Source organism: Macaca thibetana, chromosome 1, assembly GCF_024542745.1.
Source record: "Macaca thibetana thibetana isolate TM-01 chromosome 1, ASM2454274v1, whole genome shotgun sequence".
NCBI classification, from domain to species: Eukaryota; Metazoa; Chordata; class Mammalia; order Primates; family Cercopithecidae; genus Macaca; species Macaca thibetana.
In genome coordinates, this window is record NC_065578.1 from 133995663 (window position 1) to 134018652 (window position 22990).

Below are 22990 nucleotides of genomic sequence, written 5' to 3' on the forward strand. Positions count from 1 at the left end.
TCACGCCTGTAATCCCAGCGCTTTGGGAGGTCGAGGCGGGCGGATCACGAGGTCAAGAGATTGAGACCATCCTCGCCAACATGGTGAAACCCCGTCTCTACTAAAAATACGAAAATTAGCCGGGCGTGGTGGCGCGCACCTGTAGTCCCAGCTACTTGGTACCCTGAAGCATGAAAATTGCTTGAATCCGGGAGGCGGAGATTGCAGTGAGCCGAGTCGCGCCCCTGCACTCCAGCCTAATAGAGTGAGACTCCGTCTCAAAAAAAAAAAAAAAAAAAAAAAAGAGAGAGAGAGAGAAAGAGAGATAAGAAAGAAAGATCAATAGAAAATACCCATACTGAAGCACACACACATGCAAAAAATTGAAAAGAATAGGACATAACAGAGATGTGTGATTGGTCCCAGCAGGAGAGAAGAAAGATAATATGCGGAAGCAACATTTGAAGAGATAATGGCTGAGAACTTTCTAAAACTGGTGAATGACTGCATCTTCAGATTCAAGGAGTTCAGCAAATTCCATGCCGGACTGAAACGGCTTGATTGTCTGGGGTGATACCGGAGGTTCGTTGTCTCAGGGCCAAGGGAATTAAGGTTGCGGAGGCACAAAGAGTGAGGTTAAGAGCGAAAGTTTAATAAGTGAAAGAAGGAGCCTTCTACTGCAGAGAGGGGTCGCGGAGAAACGGATTGTCAGATCCACAGTGAAATGCAGGGGGTATTATAGATGCCTGGTGAGGAGGCGGTGTCTGATTTACATAGGGCGGGAAAGATTGGTTGGACCAGGTGTGCTATTTGCATAGTGCGTAAAAAACTGGTCAGACCAGGTGTCATTTGCATAGGCGCGAATTTCTGGCTGCCCGTATCCTAATCTTTTATTACGCAAGGGAGTCTTCTGCCTGAGCTGCACCGTGTTGCCCATTCCTTAACTGTAAACGTGGTAGCAAAAAAAGGGAAGATGGAACCTCCATTTTGGATATGCCTGGTCCCCAGGTAGCCCTTTTCTATTGGCACAGTTGCTGGCATTCACCTGTGCAAGCTTCCAGCTTACTTATCTATGTTTGCAGTTCGATTTTTCAAGCTGCTCTTTGTTAGAAAAAAAAAAATAGAGCCGGGCGCGGTGGCTCACGCCTGTAATCCCAGCACTTTGGGAGGCCGAGGCGGGCGGATCACAAGGTCAGGAGATCGAGACCACGGTGAAACCCCGTCTCTACTAAAAATACAAAAAATTAGCCGGGCGCGGTCGTGGGCGCCTGTAGTCCCAGCTACTCGGGAGGCTGAGGCAGGAGAATGGCGTGAACCCGGGAGGCAGCTTGCAGTGAGCCGAGATCGCGCCACTGCACTCCAGCCTGGGCGACAGAGCGAGACTCCGTCTCAAAAAAAAAAAAAAAAATAATAATAATAATTTGGGGGGCTGCTTTTTGTTAGAAGGGAAGCTCTGTTGAGGACTCTGTTGCCCTATCTGCCTAAATAATTTATTTCTACCTCCTGTATGAGGACAAATACAAAGAAAATCACATCTTGGTTTTTTATATAGTTAAATTACTAAAAATCAAAGACAAAGATTAAATTTTTCCTAGGCTGGAGTGCAGTGGCGCGATCTCGGCTCACTGCAAGCCCCGCCTCCCGGGTTCACCGCCATTCTCCTGCCTCAGCCTCCCAAGTAGCTGGGACTACAGGCGTCGTCCGCCACCACGCCCGGCTAATTTTTTGGTCTTTTTAGTAGAGACGGGGTATCACCATGTTAGCCAGGATGGTCTCAATTTCCTGACCTCGTGATCCGCCCGCCTCGGCCTCCCAAAGTGCTGGGATTACAGGCGTGAGCCACTGCGCCTGGCCATGTTAAATCTTAAGAGTGGATAGGCCAGGCGCGGTGGCTCACGCCTGTAATCCCAGCACTTTCTGAGGCCGAGGCGGGTGGACAACTTGAGATAAGGAGTTCAAGACCAGCGTGGCCAACACAGTGAAGCCCTGTCTCTATCAAAAATATAAAAAATTAGCCTAGTGTGGTGGTGCGTGCCTGCAATCTCAGCTACGCTGGAGGCTGAGGCAGGAGAATCACTTGAACCTGGGAGGCGGAGGTTGCAGTGAGCAGAGATCTTGCCACTGCATTCCAGCCTGGGTGACAGAGGGAGAGTCAGTCTCGAAAAAAAAAAAAAAAAAAAAAAAAAAAGAGTAGATAGAGAAAATGGGCAACATGAGAAAGATGTCTGATTTTCAAACAGAAACCATGGAAGCCACTAGACATAGAATTATAAAACCAGTGAAGGCCAGGCGCGGTGGCTCATGCCTGTAATCCCAGCACTTTGGAAGGCTGAGGCGGGTGGATCACTTGAGGTCAGGAGTTCGAGACCAGCCTAACCAACATGGTAAAATGCTGCCTCTACTAAAAATACAAAATTAGTTGGCCATGGTGGCACATTCCTGTAATCCCAGCTACTTGGGAGGCCTTGAACCAGGGAGGCAGAGGTTGCAGCGAGCTGAGATTGTGCTATTGCGCTCCAGCCTGGATAACAAGAACGAAACTCTGTCTCAAAACAGAACAAAACAAACAAACTGTAGCAGGAGGAGCAGCAGACAAACTCCTCAGACACCTAGTTAAAGAAGGAAGGGGTTTATTAGGCCAGGGGCATTGGCAAGACTTCTGTCTCAGGAGCCGAGCTCCCCGAGTAAGGAATTTCTGTCCCTTTTAAGGGCTCACAACTCTAAGGGGGTGCATGTGAGAGGGTCGTGATTGATTGAGCAAGCAGAGGGTAGGTGACTGGGGGTGGTAATTAGATCGGAACAAAACAAGATAGGGATTTTCACAGTGCATTTCTGTACAATGTCTCTAATCTATAGATAACAGAACAGATTAGGTCAGGGGTCGATCTTTAACTACCAGGCCCAGGGTGTGGCACCGGGCTGTCTGCCTGTAGATTTCATTTCTGCCTTTTAGTTTTTACTTCTTCTTTCTTTGGAGGCAGAAATTGGGCATAAGACAATATGAGGGGTGGTCTCCTCCCTTAAAACAAACAAAAAACAGTGAAAATACTTTTTTCTGTTTTCTTTATTTATGTATTTTTTTCTTTGGTAAAGATGGGGTCTTGCTATGTTGCCCAGGTTTATCGTGAACTTCTGGGCTCAATTGACCCTTTGGCCTCTCAAAGTGCTGGGATTACAGGAATGAGCCACTGCACTTGGTTGAATTTTTTTTTTTTTCTGAGAAGGAGTCTGGCTCTGTCGCCCAGGCTGGAGTGCAGTGGCGTGATCTCAGCTCACTGCAGCCTCCACCTCCCTGGTTCAAGCGATTCTCCTGCCTCACCCTCCTAGGTAGCTGGAATTACAGGCATACGCCCGGCTAATTTTTTTTTTTTTGAGATGGAGTCTCACTTGTTGCCCAGGCTGGAGTGCAATGGCGCTATCTCGGCTCCCTGCAAGCTCCACCTCCCGGGTTCACGTCATTCTCCTGCCTCAGCCTCCCGAGTAGCTGGGACTACAGGCACCTGCCACCATGCCTGGCTAATTTTTTGTATTTTTATAGAGATGGGGTTTCACGGTGTTAGCCAGGATGGTCTCGATCTCCTGACCTCGTGATCTGCCCGTCTCGGCCTCCCAAAGTGCTGGGATTATAGGCGTGAGCCACTGTGCCTGGCCTTTTTTGGTATTTTTAATAGAGACGAGGTTTCCCCATGTTGGCCAAGTGGGTTTTGAACTCTTGACCTCATGTAATCCGCCCATCTCGGCCTCCCAAAGTGCTAGGATTACGGGGGTAAGCCACCGTGCCTGGCCAGGAAAAGAAAATTTAAAAGGTCATCCAGAGGCTGGGTGCGGTGGCTCATGCCTGTAATCCTAGCACTTTGGGAGGCAGAGGCGGGTGGATCACCTGAGTCAAGAGCTCAAAAACAGCCTGACCAACACGATGAAACCCTGGCTCTACTAAACATACAAAAATTAGCTGGGCGTCGTGGCATCTGCCTGTAATTCCAGCAACTAGGGAGACTGAGGCAGGAGAATCGCTTGAACCAGGGAGGAGGAGGTTGTAGTGAGCCGACATCACACCATTGCACTCCAGCCTGGGCAACAAGAGCAAAACTCCATCTCAAAAAAAAAAACCTCCAGAGACAGGACCTGCAACAGCAAGCATTCAATTAAACCCAGTGGCAGATATTACCGGGTAAGTCTTGTTGAGGTATTCACCACAGAGAGGTAGGCCTGTTCTTTGGTTTGCCCTGTCCTGCCATGCCCTAGCTCCAGCTAGGTCCGGCACCTGAACTAGGTCCAGCACTTGAACTTACCTCAGCCAGGGACCAGTGCTATGATCCTAGTCTAGAAGCAGGCCAGGTATTCCAAAAGCCTGAACTGGAAATCATCGCCACTGCCTCCCTGCAGTAGGTGTCTCACTTCATCCCTCCCAAATACCGGATCCAGCCGAAGACAGCCATCTCCTTCCCCCAGAGTTGAGCCTGAGACCTTGGTCAAGAACCAAACCTAACCGTATGCTGGCTAAAGAGTGAGGGGACTGTAGGCATGGGGGAATTCCTCCCCACAGATTCCCATCCAGGAGACCCTTGGCCTGATGACCACAGCATCTCACTAATGCTTCTGTAGTCCAGTATCATTACTTCTTTCTGAAATTTTTTTTTTTTTTTTGAGACAGAGTCTTGTTCTATCATCCAGGCTGGAGTGCAGTGGCACGATCTCAGCTAACTGCAACCTCTGCCTCCCTGGTTCAAGTGATTTTCCTGCCTCAGCCTCCCAAGTAGCTGGGATTACAGGCGTGCACCACCACGCCTGGCTAATTTTTGTATTTTTAGTGGAGGTGGGGTTTCACCGTGTTGGCCAGGCTGGTCTGGAACTCCTGACCTCAAGTGATCTGCCCGCCTCAGCCTCCCAAAATGCTGTTATAGGCATGAGCCACTGCGCCCAGCCTGAAATATATGTTTAAAAGAAAAATGCTGATCGTTTACTCAAAGGGGTAAATTAAGAATGGTAGTGAGCTCCTAATATCGCTAGCCACAATTCTCAAGGGAAGCAAATGGGGAGGCCAAACATCTGATTGCTAATCTCATCAGCACCTGAGTAGAAAGGCTGTGAAGGCTGATGTCCTTTGAGGAATTCTGAAATGCTCCTTAAGGGGACTAGGCCCACCCATGTTGAGAATCCTTAATTTATACTTTGTTTAATTTTCTCTCTATTATTTCTTCTTCTTCTTCTTTTCTTTTTTTTTGGAGAGATGTTATGCTGTGCTGCCCAGGCTGCTCTCAAACTCCTGGGCTCAAGCGATCCTCCTGCCTTGGCCTCCTAAGTATGTTGAATTTTGACACTGAAACATGCAGTCTCTCAGGTATATTCTAAATCTAGAATGGGTAGATTAGCACAGTCATAGTATTGGTAATTAATAAAACTTTCCCCCACTTTGAAATCCTGAAAGTAGTTAAAACCACGGAGTTCTAGGCAGTCCAGTATTAGAGGCCTTGACCTTTGCACTGGCAGCTGTCACCAGGTGTTTAAAGTGGCTCATTAGGGAAGTCCAGAGCCACCCAATACCCTTTACTGAGCCTGTGAGGTCAAGAATGCCACACATAATCCATTTAGAATTTTGTTTTTTTGGGGGGACGGGGTCTCGCTCTGTCGCCCAAGCTGGAGTGCAGTGGCGCGATCTCGGCTCACTGCAAGCTCCGCCTCCTGGGTTTCCGCCATTCTCCTGCCTCAGCCTCCCGAGTAGCTGGGACTACAGGCACCCGCCACCACACCCGGCTAATTTTTTGTATTTTTAGTAGAGACGGGGTTTCACCGTGTTAGCCAGGGCAGTCTCGATCTCCTGACCTCGTGATCCGCCCGCCTCGGCCTCTCAAAGTGCTGGGATTACAGGCGTGAGCCATTGCGCCCGCCCTTTCCATTTGGATTTTTTGTAAAATGAAAACCGTATATCTATATAGAATTGGCTAATTGTATTTGTAAGCCAGGAAATAAAATGAATAAACAAAAGTGAAGTGGTAACAAATTCGTTAAATGGCAGGGGAATCAAATCCAGATCTCTCAGGACAGAAGGGAATGCTCACCGACTATGCTAATGAGGAAGGAGATGAAGCTGTTCATCTAAAGTGGACAGCTCCTCTAACTGTCTACTTTTTTCACTGGGCCCAGATGGGTAGGAAGCACTGATTGCTCATGCCCCATTTGCTCCTAGGCCACCACCTAGTCTGGCCCCCTGCTCCAGGATAGAGCAGGAGGCCAGCATCAGAATGGCCATTCGTGAAAATGCCAGAAACACTGTCTACTCTCCACCCAACCCCATCTCCAACAAAACTCACCTGTGCCATGCAAGACTGCGGCAGGTGGTTGGAATTCCAGGTGCAGCTGCTCCTCATCCCTCTAGCAAGGCAGATGTCAGGGCAGAGGCCTGGGAAATGTGAGGCTGCTGGATCCAAGAGTGGGGGCAGGTGGAGCAGAGGTGAGGTTTCGTCTTTTTGAAGCACTGGGTCAGGAAAATCCAACCACCTGCTTTGGCCAGATTAATTTCCTGCTCAGATTCTGGATTGAGGAAGGCGGGGAGTGAGACCACGACAAAGAACCGACTAGGAAGAAGCTGTCACCCTTGATGGAATGGGCAAAGAGAAAAAGCAATCATTTGGGCGTAGGGCCCAGCTGGACTCCTGGGTGAAAGGTATAGCCTGGGTGTTCTTGGATTCCTTGTCTGCTTGAGCCCCAGAACAATAGAAAACCTTGATGGCTACAGCAACAGGAGCTTAATAGTGGGAAGGAAGAAAAATGAAGGACAAAACCAAGACTTAAACTCCCACAGGGAAGTTTGAGAAAAAAGCCTTAACCACTATACCAAAAATGTACCCCAGGAAACTCATCTTACCTTCTGGTACCAGCTACATAAATTGTGGGGTCTAGTGCAAAGTGAAAATGCAACCCCTTCTGAAAAAAGCAGCAAGAAAAGTGCTGTGAAGGGTAGTGAACTATAAAGCTTTTTCCTTTCTTCCATAGTCCTTCCTATCATGGGGCTTTTTATTTGCTCTCGTCATTCTATGTAAAGAAAAATTAAGACTTTAAATAATTAGCATGATTTTTTTTTTTTTCCCCCCTGAAACAGGGTTTTGCTCTTGTTGCCCATGCTGGAGTGTAGTGGAATGATCTCGGCTCATTGCAACCTCCACCTCCTGGGTTTAAGTGATTCTCCTGCCTCAGCCTCCCAAGTAGCTGGGACTCCAGGTATGCACCCCCATGCCCAGTTAATGTTTTGTATTTAGTAGAGATTGGGTTTCACCATGTTGGTCAGGCTGGTCTCAAACTCCTGACTTCAGGTGATCCACCTGCCTCAGCCTCCCAAACTGCTAAATCAATTAGCATGATTTTTACTCATTATCTTTATATTGTGCAATTCCAGTTTTAAATGCTGACCAAGTGTTCACTATTGCCCATTTCTTTTCCTCTGCTTTTTCTTGACCTAGCTTTAGTCAGGCTTCTCTCCCCACAGTCCCTTGAACTTTGGCTTGTCCCTAAGCCTGGGTAAGTGCTAAAGTGCAGAGTTGTGCACCCCTAATCAACTTATCCTGAGACTCCGTTGACCACATAGAGACACATTGCCTGGAAAACTTCTGGTCATGGTGTCTGTTCACTCCCGCTTACTTTCCCAGCTTAAAATTTTGTTTCTGCTAAGCTCTGCTTATCCTTCCCTGTGAAAGAAATGCCTTTTTTGTTTGTTTGTTTGATTTTGAGACCCTTTTAGGTTTCTGAGACCAGAAAATTCTACCTTTTGCAATAAGCTTTTTGAAGAGTCTCTTTATCTAAGTCCAAGTTGGTTTTTATTTGGCAATGTAAATATAAAAGCATTTAATTCATATGTAGAAACACCAAAACGACACAATCTATATTTCATAGCTCCTACCTGCATGTATATTTTTGTCCTTACCAGAACACTGGAAACACAGGACAGAACTAACTCAACTGTGTGTTTTTTTTTTTTTTTTTTTTTTTTTGAAGCAGTGTCTCCCTCTGTTTCCCAGGCTGGAGGGCAGTGGCGCTATCTCGGCTCACTGCAAGCTCCGCCTCCTGGGTTCACACCATTCTCCTGCCTCAGCCTCCCGAGTAGCTGGGACTACAGGCGCCCACCATCATGCCCGGCTAATTTTTTGTATTTTTAGTAGAGATGGGGTTTCACCGTGTTCACCAGACGGTGTTGATCTCCTGACCTCGTGATCCGCCCGCCTCTGCCTCCCAAAGTGTTGGGATTACAGGCGTGAGCCACCGCTCCCGGCCTGTTTTTATTTCACTTCTTGATGCACACATTCTACCCATACTTTCTACATTTAGGTTGCTGATGAGTAAAGAAGGACTGAAAGGAAAGGGAGGGAACTGTAAGTTCTTTTGTCTTTCTCTTTCCTTCTATGTCATCATTTTCAGCATAAGCAGTTGGTTAATAGAGGGAGGTAACACAAGAAAGGATATGATAGAATTGTTTGGCCATTTGTGTTTCTTAGAACGCCACTGCCTGCTTTTTACTTTTGAAGTAAGTTCTGGTTTGAATGGAAAGTGTGGCCTTTGGGGCTTTCAAGCAGCTTATTCAGTCATAGAGGCAACGCACTTTCCTTGTATTCACTTTGAGACTCTGTTAAGTCTCACTGCAGAGTGGGTCCGCCTGAAATTCTGTGTTCAACAGGCATGGCAAAGGCTTTATACAAAGTGGTGATGAGAATGGAGGACAAGAAAACTGCTGGTATCTTATCTGCTCATGTGCAGGCTCCATTATTTCACTGGACTCCACTAACAAATCACATATTCAAAGATAAAATTATTAGAATTTTTTTCTGGCCAGGCTTGGTGGCTCATACCTGTAATCCCAGCACTTTGGGAGGCCGAGGCGGGCGGATCACCTGAGGTCGGCAGTTCAAGATCAGCCTGACCAACATGGAGAAACCCAGTCTCTACTAAAAATACAAAATTAGCCAGGCGTGGTGGTGCATGCCTGTAATCCCAGCTACTGGGGAGGCTGAGGCAGGAGAATTTTTTATTTTTTTTTGGACAGAGTTCAGCTTTTGTTGCCCAAGCTGGAGTGCAATGAGACAATCTCAGCTCACTGCAACCTCAGCTTCCTGGGTTCAAGCGATTCTCCTGCCTCAGCCTCCGGAGTAGCTGGGATTACAGGCGCGCGCCACCACGCCTGGCTAATTTTTTGTATTTTTAGTAGAAACGGGGTTTCACCATGTTAGCCAGGCTAGTCTTGAACTCCTGACCTCAGATGATCCGCCTGCCTCGGTCTCCCGAAGTGCTGAGATTGCAGGCGTGAGCCGCCGCGTCTGGCCGGCTAATTATTTGAAATTTTAAGAATAGTTTCCAGACACTCCTAAAAATTTATAACCTACGCTTGCGGTGGTTAAAGCGTCAGTCCTAAGATATTTTTCCAAAAGGCGCTGCCTGGGTAACTGGGCTGTCTCTCGCTGGTGGTCTAGTGGCTGGGATTCAGTGCTTTAGCTGCCAGCGCCCAAGTTCGATTCCCAATTAGGGAAGCTTGCTTTTCTGCTTTCTTGATTACATGCATTCTATTATCGCCGTGGCTGCGGCTGTCACTGCCCTCCGGAGCTCTCAAGGCTCGCTTTCAGGCACGCCTCTCTGCAAGACATTGCTGACATCCTGTACATCACTATCCAGGGAATGGGGACTGCCTATATGGAGTAAAAAGTAGACAGATTCTGACTCGCCTCAGCCCCACTCTATTGAGAATTACTGATTTTTATTTTATTTTATTTTTTAGACTGAGTCTCCCTCTGTCACCAGGCTGAAGTGCAGTGGCGGGATCTCGGCTCAGGCAAACTCCGCCTCCCGGGTTCAAGGAGTAGCTGGGACTACAGCTCAGCTTTCCGAGTAGCTGGGACTACAGGCCCACGCCACCACACCCAGCTAAGTTTTGTATTTTTAGTAGAGACGGGGTTTTACCATGATGGCCAGGATGGTCTCGATCTTGTGATCCGCGTGAACCTCGTGATCCGCCCGCCTCGGCCTCCCAAAGTGCTGGGATTACAGGCGTGAGCCACCGCGCCTGGCCTGATTTTTAAAAATCAAGATAAGTAATTTTTACGTGAAACAAGTGAGTTATTTCAAATGACTTCTAAATCTAGAAAGGTTTGATGAATTGGCATAGGCACAGTTTTAGGAATAAATGTAATTCTCCCTCCCCCACCTCCTGCCGAGTTCTCATTTAAACCCTAAGGGCGGTTTGTTTACATTTCAGAGATGTAGAATGCCCAGGTTATTTTACCAGATGCGCTGCTGTTTCCTCTGGTAACAGGTGTTCCAAATCGGAAAACAAACTAGTCCATTATACTAATTTGCATATTTGAAACATGGAAAACCTCTCTTAATTCGTTTGGTCTTTTGTAAAAATAGAAACATATTTTTATATGGTAATAAGTTAGTTAACTTTACCCATAAGACGAATAGATGAAAGTCAACCTCTTACAATGAGAAGTTACTTGACAACAGTAACTTGTCAACCTTCTTACTTGTCAAGGGCTCCCTAATGACCTTGCCCCGCGGTTCTGTGACTTCAGGATCATCTGGGAGAGGTTGAAAGGCACAGGCAGTGTTCACCGCCTTGAACTGAAGATCACTGAATACGGCTTTGGTGGAAACCACTGCAGTGACATCAGAAAGCAGAAAAGCAGACTTCCCTGACCGGGAATTGAACCCGGGCCGCGGCGGTGAAAACGCCGAATCCTAGCCACTAGACCACCAGGGAGGGACAGTCACAGAATGTGGGCAACACCTTCTGGGAAAAGATCTTAGGACAGACGCCTCAACCACCTCAGGCACATGTTAGAAAGCTACAGGAATGTCTTAAGAATATTTTGCAGTAATGTGTATAGTACTGGATGCAGTGACTGCTGCCTGGGCCAGAGGGTGGCAGAAGGCTTTAGGGGCAGAAACGTTGGAAGAAAGATTGTCACAAGTCAATCTGGGGAAGAGAAAAATATTTCCCAAATCATTTTTCTCACGCACTCCCTCTGACACGAGAGTTTCTCATCTCCCTTCCTCCCTCCCTCCCGCCCTCCTTCTTGCTTCCTAAAATCAGCATGTCCTTCACTTACATAGTTTCTCCACGGTTGATTGAGAAAAACATGTGTCTCTTTTGCCCCCCTCCCCCAAAGGATCCTATTCCTGATCTCTAAATATGCCCCTCCCCATGAAGAGGAAGGAGCATTCAGAGCTTGGGAGACCTGCCTACCTGGAGCTGCACCCATCTTTCAGGCCATGCTCTGTTTCCTGGAACCTGAAATGGATTTACCTATTCTATGTACTTCACAGAAATGAAATCACATAATGTGTCACATTTTGTCCAGCTTCTCTCACTTGGCATAGTTTTGGGTTCATTCATGTCATAGTACGTGCTAGGACTTCATTTCTTCTTATGGCCAAATAATATCTTATGTATATACCACATTTCCTTTATCCATTAGTCTGTTGATGGGCATTTGGGTTGTTTCCACCTTTTGGCTGTTGTGTATATTGCTGCTATGAACATTTATGTACAAGCATTTGTTTGAGTATCTGTTTTTTACTTTTGGGGGTTATCTATTTAGTAGTGGAATTACTAAGTCACTTATATTCCCACCAGCATAAGTAAATATGTAGGAACAGAAAACAGAGTAATGGCTGCCAGGGGCTGGGGAATGTGGAGTAATCACCTAATGATATGGGGTTTTACTTTCTTATGATGAAAATGTTTTGGAACTAGATTGAGATGGTGGTTGCACAATCCTGTGAACGTACTTAATACCACTGAATTTGTTTATGATGATTTCATTTTTCTCCACATTTCTGCTTATGCTTTATATTTTCTGTCGTTTTAAAAATTATAGCCATCTTAGTGGGTGTAAAGGTACCACTACACATAAATTAGAATGTCTAAAATTAAAGAGACAGACTATTTGCAATGGACTGAATGTTTGCACACACATCCCAAATTCATATGTTAAAATTCTAACTCCCAAGGTTATGATATTACAAGATGGGGCTTTGGGGAGGTAATTAGGTCATGAAGGTGGAGCCTTCATGAATACGATTAGTGTCTTTATAAAAGAGACCCTCACCATGTGAGACTTCTTAAAAGACTGCTTTCTGTGAGAAAACAGGCCCTCACCAGAAACCAAATGTGCAAGCACCTTGATCTTGGACCTCCCAACCTCCAGAACCATGAGAAATAAATTTCTGTTGCTTATAAGCCACCCAGTCTATGGCATTTTGTTATAGCACCTGAATGGACTGAGAGATCATACCAAACAAAAAAGAGGACGTGCTGTATGATTTCATTTACGTAAAACTCTAGGCAATGACAACTTATTTATACTGACAAAAAGCAGATCAGTGGTTGGCTTGGGGATGGGTGGGTAAGAGGGGGTGTGAGGTGGTAAGGAACATGAAGGTGGAATTGTGGAATTACAAAAGGCTATAGGGAAACTGCTTGGGGATGATGGAGATGCTCACTGTCTTTTCTTTTTAATTATTATTTTTTCTGAGACAGAGTTTCACTCTTGTTGCCCAGGCTGGAGTGCAATGGTGCAATCTCAGCTTACTGCAACCTCCGCCTCCCGCGTTAAAGTGATTTTCCTGCCTCAGCCTCCCAAGCAGCTGGGATTACAAGTATGTGCCACCATGCCCGGCTGATTTTTGTATTTTTAGTAGATATGGGGTTCCTCTATGTTGGTCAGGCTGATCTCGAACTCCTGACCTCAGGTGATCCACTCGCCTTGGCCTCCCAAAGTGCTGGGATTACAGGCTTGGGCCACCGCACCCAGCCTATATGCTCACTATCTTTTCTTTTCTTTTTTTTTGAGACGGAGTCTCGCTCTGTCGCCCAGGCTGGATCTCCCCTCACTGCAAGCTCCGCCCCCGGGTTCACGCCATTCTCCTGCCTCAGCCTCCGGAGTAACTGGGGCTACAGGCGCCTGCCACCACGCCTGGCTAATTTTTTGTATTTTTAGTAGAGACGGGGTTTCACCGTGTTAGCCAGGATGGTCTCGATCTCCTGACCTCGTGATCCCCCCACCTCGGCCTCCCAAAATGCTGGGATTACAGGCATGAGCCACCGCGGCCGGCTGTGCTCACTATCTTAATGACAGTGTTGGATTCACTAGTATATACATATGTCAAAACACCATTTTGTATACTTTAAATATGTACAGTTTATGATATATTAAATAAAAATTTAAAGAATGGTTTCTTGAACAATTTTGGAGACTATCTGCCTATTTATCTCTACCTCTATATCTATATAGTTACATAGTTTTCTCTTAGGTATATACCTCAGAAAAAATTACCGAAACATGCACACATACATCAGCTGTGGCAGGTATGTCCATCTAAATAGCTTCTAAAGTGGTTGTAACTATTCACAGTCCCATGATCTGTATACCACTTTCTATCCAGTAAGAGTTCCATAGTTACCGACAAAACAGTAAAAATAGGATGTGTGTGTGTGTGTATATCTTGAATAGCCAAGATATGAACTTCAAATTTGATCCTGCAGGTTAAAAAACTAAAACCCAAGTTAAATTCATAGTCTGGGTATGCCTCTTCTGTGACAGTTGGTGCATTCATCAACAGTAGGAATGGAAATGAGACAGTTGAGCAGATTGTTGTGAACCTGAGTGCTTTGAACCCACAAATCTCACTGAGCCTCCCTTACTAGGAAAAGAGTCGGCTTTCTTCTTATGTGAACAAGTTGAAATTCTCTTGTTTGAAGATCCTTTATGATAACATCTGAGACAGTTACATGGCAAGAAAATGCCAACTTATCTCAAGACCCACTTCTATCACCTCTTATTTCCTCCAGGCCCATAATTTGAATCAGATACCATCAAAAACTATTTAAGTTTTTAACTTATTTAAATGTTTATTAAAGGCACTTTTCTGTAGATATCTTGTAAAAAAAAAAAACCAAAAACCTCTTATTTTTAAAGCCTTTCCACGTAATTTAGTTGCTTCTTCACAACTTACGGCTCTTCATCCAATTCAATATATAAATTACTAACTCTAACTGCTTCTTCTCCATTTCCTCATAAGTGCTTCTGTGCCACATAAAACTTGTATTAAAGAAATTAGATCTATATTCTGTTAATGTAATTCTCAGGTGCAGTCGGGACCCTAAGAGAATGGAGGTGGAGTTTTGCTGCCCCTGCACTCTTTAAACTTGGAGAGGTCATTGGGTTTCTCCAGCTCTTTAGCATTGAGCGAGAGAGCCATACTTGTTTTCCTTAGTACCAGCAAAGTCCTGCCTGCTGCGAGGTTCTGCAGGAAAGCAGCTCTCAAAGGATTTGTTTATGGAGGGAAAAGTACAGGATCCTCTAGTTCAGCACTAGAGGACCTCTAAACTCTGGGGTGGCAGATGTTAGGAAACGTGTTTTACAAAGCAACCATTGTGTAGGATTTTAGGTTAGAAGTAGAACTTCTGGATCTGAAAAGAAGAATGGAGAAAAATAGTAACGACGGAATTGGAATAAAAAAGTGCTAACCGTCCCTGGGTGGGCTTGAACCACCAACCTTTCGGTTAACAGCCGAACGCGCTAACCGATTGCGCCACAGAGACTGACCTGAGTGTGCTGTTCTTGCAGATCACATTTATAGATATTTAGGTAAACACAGGATGCTTTTGCTACCTAGATTTCTGGTTCACCACTATTTGATTGCAAGTCTAGGTCTGAGATGGGTAATTCTAAAACCTATAACATGAAACCATCCCTGCCGTGTGACATTCAGATCCTTGCTTGCTTCCTCCCCAGTTTCTTAGCAGCAGCAGAAAGCAACTGATTCCCAAAGTCGAGACCCAGACACCAGTAAAATCAAATTTACTATTGGCTTGAGGAAATGGGGAATGGAGAGGGGGTGTGGTGAGTGTTGGGAGAATAGCTCATTGCTGATTTGAACTAGAGATACACACTTAGGAAGTCAGCTTGATGTCCTTAAATCGGTAAAGTTTTTTTGAAGCCCCTTTACATCACTTCTTTCTGAATTTCAAACCTACATGCTAAGTGTTTGTTCAAAGAGGTAAGTTAAGTTTGGAAGTGAGCTCTGAAGCTCTCCCTGAATATGATTTTCAAGCTTAAATATCCCATGGGAAAGTACTAAATATCCCATAGGAAGGTACAAAGACATCTGGGACCCAAGAGATTGAGCAAGTTGAACAAATAAGCATTCCGCACTCCAAACAATCAAAAGTATCCCTGATGGGTCATGGCTTTTCATAGGGAATCACAAATTTATGATTAGTTCGATTATATTTAAGTTTTACACTGAAACATGCACCAGATCTATCAGTTATTTTGACTCAAGAAAATCAATTGTAGTAATGAATGTAATTCCCACTAGTCCTTTGGCATTTGCAAAGCTGTTAACTTTTTGAAGTTTTCTACAGTCTGGACAATTTTTACCAAACCCTCTAATATTTCCACCAGTAGCTTCCATGACATGTTCAGAGGTTTCTATTATAGAAACCAGACCACCCATACATCTCACTTAGGCTCAGAAAACAGTGTCACACCCAATATTGTAAGTCAATACAGTTAGTCTTTCAAATAGCAACAATTTAGTTGACTCTATGTAAAAGACCAGGTCAAAATGAGCTTTATAAAAGGGAAAATAATAGGATGTTATTCTCTGGCTGGGTGGTCAAGTAGCCCCAGGTGGAAGACTTCTATGTCTCCAGTATACTTATTGGAATAATTCAAACATTTCTGTTAAAAGTTCCAGTGGCAAGATTTGCTAGAAACTTTGAGAGACATTGAAGAGGCCCTGGATCCACAGAGTCGGAAGACCTTTTTTTCCCTTAATCTTTCTTAAGAGGTCCTCATAGATAATTATTTGAAAAAAAAAAAAAAAAAAGCGAGACATGGTAGTTGCAGGACCTAAAACGGGTGTCACTGCAGTAATCCATGAACTGAACACTGGCTCAGCTATTTGAATGGCAAAGTAACTGCCTACTACCACTTTAAGTAGAGCTCAAAAGGACTGAGAACGCAGATCAGACTAGCGATGAACACCGTTTATAAACAGAAGGATCATGCTGGAAGAGGCATAGGCTGGCAAGAAAAGAAGGGGAATGGTGCATACTCTGTGAAATCAAAATTAGAGAGGCACGATTGCAGTGGGATAAGAACAAATGTACAGCCAAATGTTAGTGTAGAGAACATATATGAAAATATATGCACAGAAACTTTTCTGATATGCACAGAAACTGTAGGGTGAAGTAGACAGAGCTCTGCCATTTCCTTTGGGGGAAGCCATAAGACTCACAATAAGATGTATACAGAAATGAACAAAAGGATGAAGAGCAGAGCTGATCTGTGGGAAAGAGAAAACAGGAAAATATTGGAGATCAAATCTGGGCACAGAATATAGGGGCATTCTCTGTATGTTTCTTGCTATTTTGAGATGAGATTGAGACCATCAGCTAGAACTCTATCCTGACACCCAACCACCAAAAGCCCTTTGGTCAGCTTGGCTGTTGTGTTTCACCCACTGATTCCTTTAACTCCACATTTCCACCCTCACTGCCAGGGTGGTCTAACTAGCTGGATCTCTCAAGATTCATTTCACACATCCAGAATAGGCAAGCAACTCAAACATGTCGGCAATAAGCTAACACATGCGCACACACACACACACACACACACACACACACACACACACACGTCCCCAATATAATCCCATTAGAAAGTAGGCAAATGACATTTCCCAAAAAAAGACATGGGAATGGTCAACCAACAGTTGTATGAAGAAAATGCTCAACATCACAAGTGGTCAGAAAAATACAAATCAAAACCACAATGAGATATCATCTTACCCCAGTTAGAGGAGACACTGTTTAACAGACAAAAGAAAACACCCCCAAAACCTAACAAATCCAGATGATGAGGCAGAAAAAAGGAAGGTCTTAGACACCGTTGGCAGAAAGGTAAATAAGTACACTCACCATAAAAAACAGCATAGAAATTTCTCAAGAAAAACATGAAAAGCAGGCTGGGCATGGTGGCTCACCCCTGTAATCCCAACACTTTGGGAGGCCAAGGTAGGTGGATCTCCTGAGGTCAGGAATTTGAGACCAGCCTGGCCAACGTGGTGAAGCTGCGTCTCTACTAGAAATACAAAAAAATTAGCCAGGTGTGGTGGTGCGTGCCTGTAAGCTCAGCTACTCGGGAAGCTGAGGCAAGAGAATCACTTGAACCTGGGAGGCGAAGGTTGCAGTGAGCCAGGATCATGCCATTGCACTCCAGCCTGGGCTGGAGCAAGACTCTGTCAAAAAAGAAAGAAAGAAAGGAAGAAAGGAAAGAAAAGAAAGACAGGAAAGAGAGAGAGAGAAAGAAAGAAAGAGAGAGAGAGAGAGAAAGAAAGAAAGAAAGAAAGAAAGAAAGAGAAAAACAAAGGTACAACTTCTGTAGAATCCAGGAAACTCACAGCTGAGTATTTATCCAATGCAAATGAAATCCGGATATCAGACAGATACCCCCCATGTTTAATACAGTACTATTCACAGTCACAGAAATATCGAATCAACCTAAGTGTCCATCAGCCGGGAAATAGATAAAGAAAATGTGGCATATATACACCATGGAATACTATTAGGCTATTGTATTAGTCAGGATTCCCTAGAGGGACAGAACTAATAGGAGAGAGAGAGAGAGAGAGAATTATATAATTATATATTACATATATTTTATTACATAATTTATATGATATGTTTATTATGTTATATATTTTATACATAAATACATTTTATATATTATTTATAAAACATATTATATTATAAGTATATAATATATAATTATACAACAAACTCTATATATCTCCTATTAGTTCTGTCCCTCTAAGGAGCCCTGACTAACATATATGGAGAGAGAGAGAAAGAGAAAGAGAGAGAGAATTTATTAAGTATTAACTTACACGATCACAAATCCCCAAAATAGGCTGTCTGCAAGCTTGAAGAGAAAGGAGAGTCAATCTGAGTCTCAAAACTGAAGAACTTGGAGTCAGATGTTTGAGGGCAGGAAGCATCCAGCATGGGAGGAAGATCTAGGCTGGGAGGTTAGGCCCATCTCACCTTTTCACATTTTTCTGCCTGCTTTATATTCACTGGCAGCTGATTAGATTGTGCTGACCAGATTAAGGGTGGATCTGCCTTCCCTAACCCACTGGCTCAAATGTTAATCTCCTTTGGCAACACCCTCACAGACACACCCAGGATCAATACTTTGCATCCTTCAATCCAAGTTGACACTTAGTATTAACCACCACAAGTACACCCCTTGTAAATTCAAACCCATACACATCTTCTGAGATCATACATAGTCTTCAAATAATGACAATAATAAGGTCATAATTATGCCTAACATAATACAACTACCCTTTGTACAACCAGAAATGCACCAATCCCGAACCCAAATACTATTACATAAAGTTAACATACTTAAAGGCTGATATGAAGTCAATAAATCTTATATCACATGATAAAGGAAAAGGAAATAAAATAATATTTTCTTAGTACAAGTGTATACATGCACAAACATGTTTTTAACAAAAGGAGGAAATACATATGACAATTACAGTCCTCGTTTCTGCAGCTGGTCACGTGGTGACAGCTGGTATTGATGACTACCCTCTTCTACTACTCATTCTGTATTCTCTTTGCCTTCAGCAAGCACTTCAGCAGGTCAAAGTTGTTTTTTTTTTTTCCTAGTGGAATGATCCAAACTTTCATTCTTGAGGTGTCTGGACCATTTGTAATCTTGCCTGGATAGGGCTGCTGTAGTTTCCCATTGACAATAATCATAGGGCAGGGTAATACTAAGAGATGCCCTAATGGATGTCCTGTATTCCATGCATACTCTTCCTTACCTCCATCATAGAGTGTAGACTGATTTCATCTTGATAGTCCAGATCAATCACCCCAGCCAACACTGTAACTCCCTTCTTAGCCTGTTGACTTAAAGGTAGGAGGAGCTCAAAGTGTCTAGGTGGCAATCTCAGCTTCCAGTTTAATGGAATTGTTCTTGTGTCTCCTGGTGGCAGTGTTCCTCCCCCTGGAACTAAGACCTCCAGGCCAGCAGAACATAATGTCATGGGAACAGGAATAAAAATTTTGCTTGTGGAACACTATGGGTGATGGTGAGTTGTGCCACTTCCACTTCCATCCCTTGATTCCTGGACCCGTGAATCCTGGCTATGGGAGAAACAGTACCATATATTGGATGCTGATTCAGAGCATACACGGCCTTCTTGAGAACTTTGCCTCAGCCCTACAGTATTGTCGCCTAGTTGGCACTGTAATTGTGACTTCACAAGGCCATTCCACTGTTCTATCAATCCAGCTGCTTCTGGATGATGGGGAATATGGAAAGACCAGTAAATTCCATGAGCACAAGACCACTGCTACACTGCATTTGTCGTAAAGTGAATGCGTTGGTCAGAGGCAATGCTATGTGGAATACCATGATGGTGGATAAAGCATTCCATGAGTCCACGGATGGTAGTCTTTATAGAAGCATTGTATGCAGGATAGGCAAACCCATATCCCAAGTAAGTGTCTATTCCAGTGAGGACAAACCTTTGCCCTTTCCATGATGGGAGAGGTCCAATATAACCAACTGCCACCAGGTAGCTGGCTGGTTACCCCGAGGAATGGTGCCACATTGAGGACTCAGTGTTGGTGTCTGCTGCTGGCAAACTGGGCACTCAGCAGTGACTGTAGCCAGGTCAGCCTTGGTGAGTGGAAGTCCATGTTGCCGAACCCATGCGTAACCTCTATCCCTGCCTCCATGGCCACTTTGTTCATGAGCCCACTGGGTGATCACAGGGGTGGCTGGGGAAGGAGGCTGAGTGGTGTACATAGAATGCGTCATCCTATCCACTTGATTATTAAAATCCTCCTCTGCTGAGGTCACCTGTTGGTGAGCACTCACATGGAATACAAAAGTCTTCACAGTTTTTGACCACCCAGAGAGGTTCATCCACGTACCTCTTCCCTGAATTTCTTTGTCACCAATTTTCCAATCATGCTTCTTCCAAGTTCCTGACCATCCAGCCATACCTCTGGTTGCAGCCAATGAATCAGTACATAATCACATATGTGGCCATTTCTCCTTCCATGCAAAGTGCACAACCAGTGCACTTCTGAAAGTTCTGCTCACTGGGAAGATTTTCCTTCACTGCTGTCCTTCAGGGGTGTCCTAGAAAGGGGGGGCTTTAGTGCTGCTGCTGTCCACTTTAGGGTGGTGCCTGCATATTGCGCAAAATCGTCTGTGAACCAGGCCCTAGTCTTCTCTTCCTCTGTCAACTGATCATAGGGAACTTCTAATGAAGCCATAGGTGAAGGCTGGGGGAGAGAAGGCAGGGTGGCAGGAGTGCAGACCATGGCCATTTGAGCCACTTCCTCATGTAATTTACTTGTGCCTTCAGGACCTGCTCAAGCCTGATAACATATATACCACTTCCATTTGATGATGGAATGCTGCTGTGTATGACCCACTATACGTGTCAGAAAGCAATGTTCTTGATAGGCAATTCAGGTCGCATGGTGACTTGATGACCCATAGTCAAACGTTCAGTTTGCATCAAAGCCCAGTAACAGGCCAAGAGCTGTCTCTCAAAAGGAGAGTAATTATCTGCAGAAGATGGCAGGGCCTTGATCCAAAATCCTAGAGGCCTCTGCTGTGATTCATCCATGGGGGCCTGCCAAAGGATCCAAACAGCATCCTTATCTGCCACTGACACCGCAAGCACCATTGGATCTGCGGATCATATGACCCAGGTGGCAGAGCAGCTTGCGCAGCAGCCTGAACCTGTTGCAGGGCCTGCTCCTGTTCTGGACCCCACTCAAAACTGGCAGCCTTTCAGGTCATTTGATAAATGGACCAGAATAACACACCCAAATGAGGAATAGGTTATCTCCAAAATCCAAATAGGCCCACTAGGTGTCATGCCTCTTTCTTGGTTGTAGGAGAGGCCAACTGCAGCAACTTATCCTTCACCTTAGAACGAATATCTTGACAGGCCCTATGCCATTGGACTCCTAGAAATTTTACTGAGGTAGAAGGTCCCTGAATTTTAGTTGGATTTATTTCCCATCCTCTGGCATGCAAATGTCTCACCAATAAGTCCAATGTGTTTGCTGCTTCTTGCTCACTGGATCCAGTCAGCATAATGTCATCAATGTAATGGGCCAGTGTGACATCTTGCAGAAGCAAAAAGTGATCTAGGTCTCTCTGAATAAAATGATGACACAAAGCTGGAGAGTTGATATACCCTTGAGGTAGGACAGTAAAGGTATATTGCTGGCCTTGTCAGCTGAAGGCAAATCACTTCTGGTGGACCTTCTGGACAGGAATGGAGAAAAAGGCATTTGCCAACTCAATGGCTGCATATCAGGTACCAGGAGATGTATTCCTTTGCTCAAGCAATGAAACCATATCTGGTACAGCAGCTGCAATTGGAATCACCACTTGGTTAAGCTTACGATAATCCGCTGTCATTCTTCAAGATCCATCTGTCTTCTGCACAGGCCAAATGGGAGAGTTGAATGGGGATGTGGTGGGAATCACCACCCCTGTGTCTTTCATGTCCTTGATGTCACCATCAAGAGGTGTGATAGTGTTTTTTATTTACTATTTTTCTAGGTAGGGGCAGCTCTAATGGCCTCCATTTGGGCCTTCCCACCATAATAGCTCTACTGGTCAGGGAGCCAATGTGGGGGTTTTGCCAGCAGAAAAGTATGTCTATGCAAATTATGCATTCTGGCACTGGGGAAATGACCACAGGATGAGTTTGGGGACCCACTGACCCACTATAAGTCAGACTGAGCTAAAACTCCATTAATTACCTGACCTCCCTAAGCCCCTACTTTAACTGGAGGGCCACAATGACATTTTGGATACCCTGGAATCAATGTCAGCTCAGAGCCAGAGTCCAGTAGTCCCTGAAATATCTGATCATTTCTCTTTCCTCAATGCACAGTTACCCTGGTAAAAGGCTGGAGGTCTTCTTGGGGAAGGATTGGGGAAAGATTCATTGCATAAATTGTGGGTAATGTAGTGGGGTTCCTTCCTCAAGGGGACCTGGCTTCCCCTTCATTCAAAGGGTTCTGGGTCTGTAAATTGGCTCAAGTCTGGAAATTGATTGAGGGGCCATGATTCTTTGTTTTTATAATTCAAATTAGCCTTTTGTCCCTTTGATGTAGAAGAATTCTCCTTATATAAATTAAGTAGGAATTCAGTAGGCTTCCTATCAATTTCATTTCTAGGAACTCTGTGATTAATTAGCCAGTGCCAGAGCTCTACACGAGTCAGACTATTCTGATTGCTGTTTTGTCTCTGCTGTGCATTATGGTAGCTACGCCCACCTTGTCTTTGACGGGTTGAGTGCCACCACTTGACCCCTGCTACCTTGGGATCCAATTATTCCCACTGTATGTAAATTTTGTAGTTGGGTGACTGCTGCTCCCACTGTTAGATCTGACATATAGAGAAGAGTAATTACAGAGCTCTACAAAGATGCAGGTGCTCTCCTCACAAATCTACTTCACAAGGCATTAATTGCAAGGGCATATCTTCTGGACCCTCCCAGCTGGGATGAGTAGGTCTAAAGTGGCTAATTCACTCCACCTCCCAATCTCCCTAAGCCTTTGGATCCCTTCCTCTATATTAAACCAAGGGAGATCAAGCATTTTCAGCTTGTTAACAGTGGGCCATCTTTTAATCCATATTTCAGGTAACCAAACAAATAAACAATTAGAACCTTATTAAACTCCCTGAGCTACAACATTAAATGCAGAGTCCCTACTTAGTGGGCCCAAATCAATAAATTCAGCCTGATCCAACTCTATGTTCCTTCCACCATTATCCCATACCCTCAATATCCATTCCAATGCCTGTTCTCCAGATTTCTGTTTATATAGAGAACTCAAGCAGTTATTTTCAAATGTAGCACACCTCCTCATGGGTCACACTCTCAACCTCACCTCTAG

General features: G+C 44.6%; 1 long non-coding RNA gene and 2 other non-coding genes across 3 annotated transcripts; 1 reads left to right on the forward strand and 2 right to left on the reverse strand.

The window, feature by feature from the left end:
• The first annotated feature begins 222 nt into the window (after positions 1 to 222).
• On the forward strand, positions 223 to 11516 carry LOC126936979 (uncharacterized). Its single transcript, XR_007719618.1, has 3 exons — positions 223 to 561; positions 7079 to 7197; positions 9737 to 11516. It is a non-coding gene; the product is annotated as an uncharacterized LOC126936979 (long non-coding RNA).
• On the reverse strand, positions 10649 to 10720 carry TRNAE-UUC (transfer RNA glutamic acid (anticodon UUC)). Its single transcript has one exon. It is a non-coding gene; the product is annotated as a tRNA-Glu (tRNA).
• Positions 11517 to 14492: 2976 nt separating the features above from the next.
• Positions 14493 to 14566, reverse strand: TRNAN-GUU (transfer RNA asparagine (anticodon GUU)). The gene has a single exon. It is a non-coding gene; the product is annotated as a tRNA-Asn (tRNA).
• Between the last annotated feature and the right edge of the window lie 8424 nt (positions 14567 to 22990).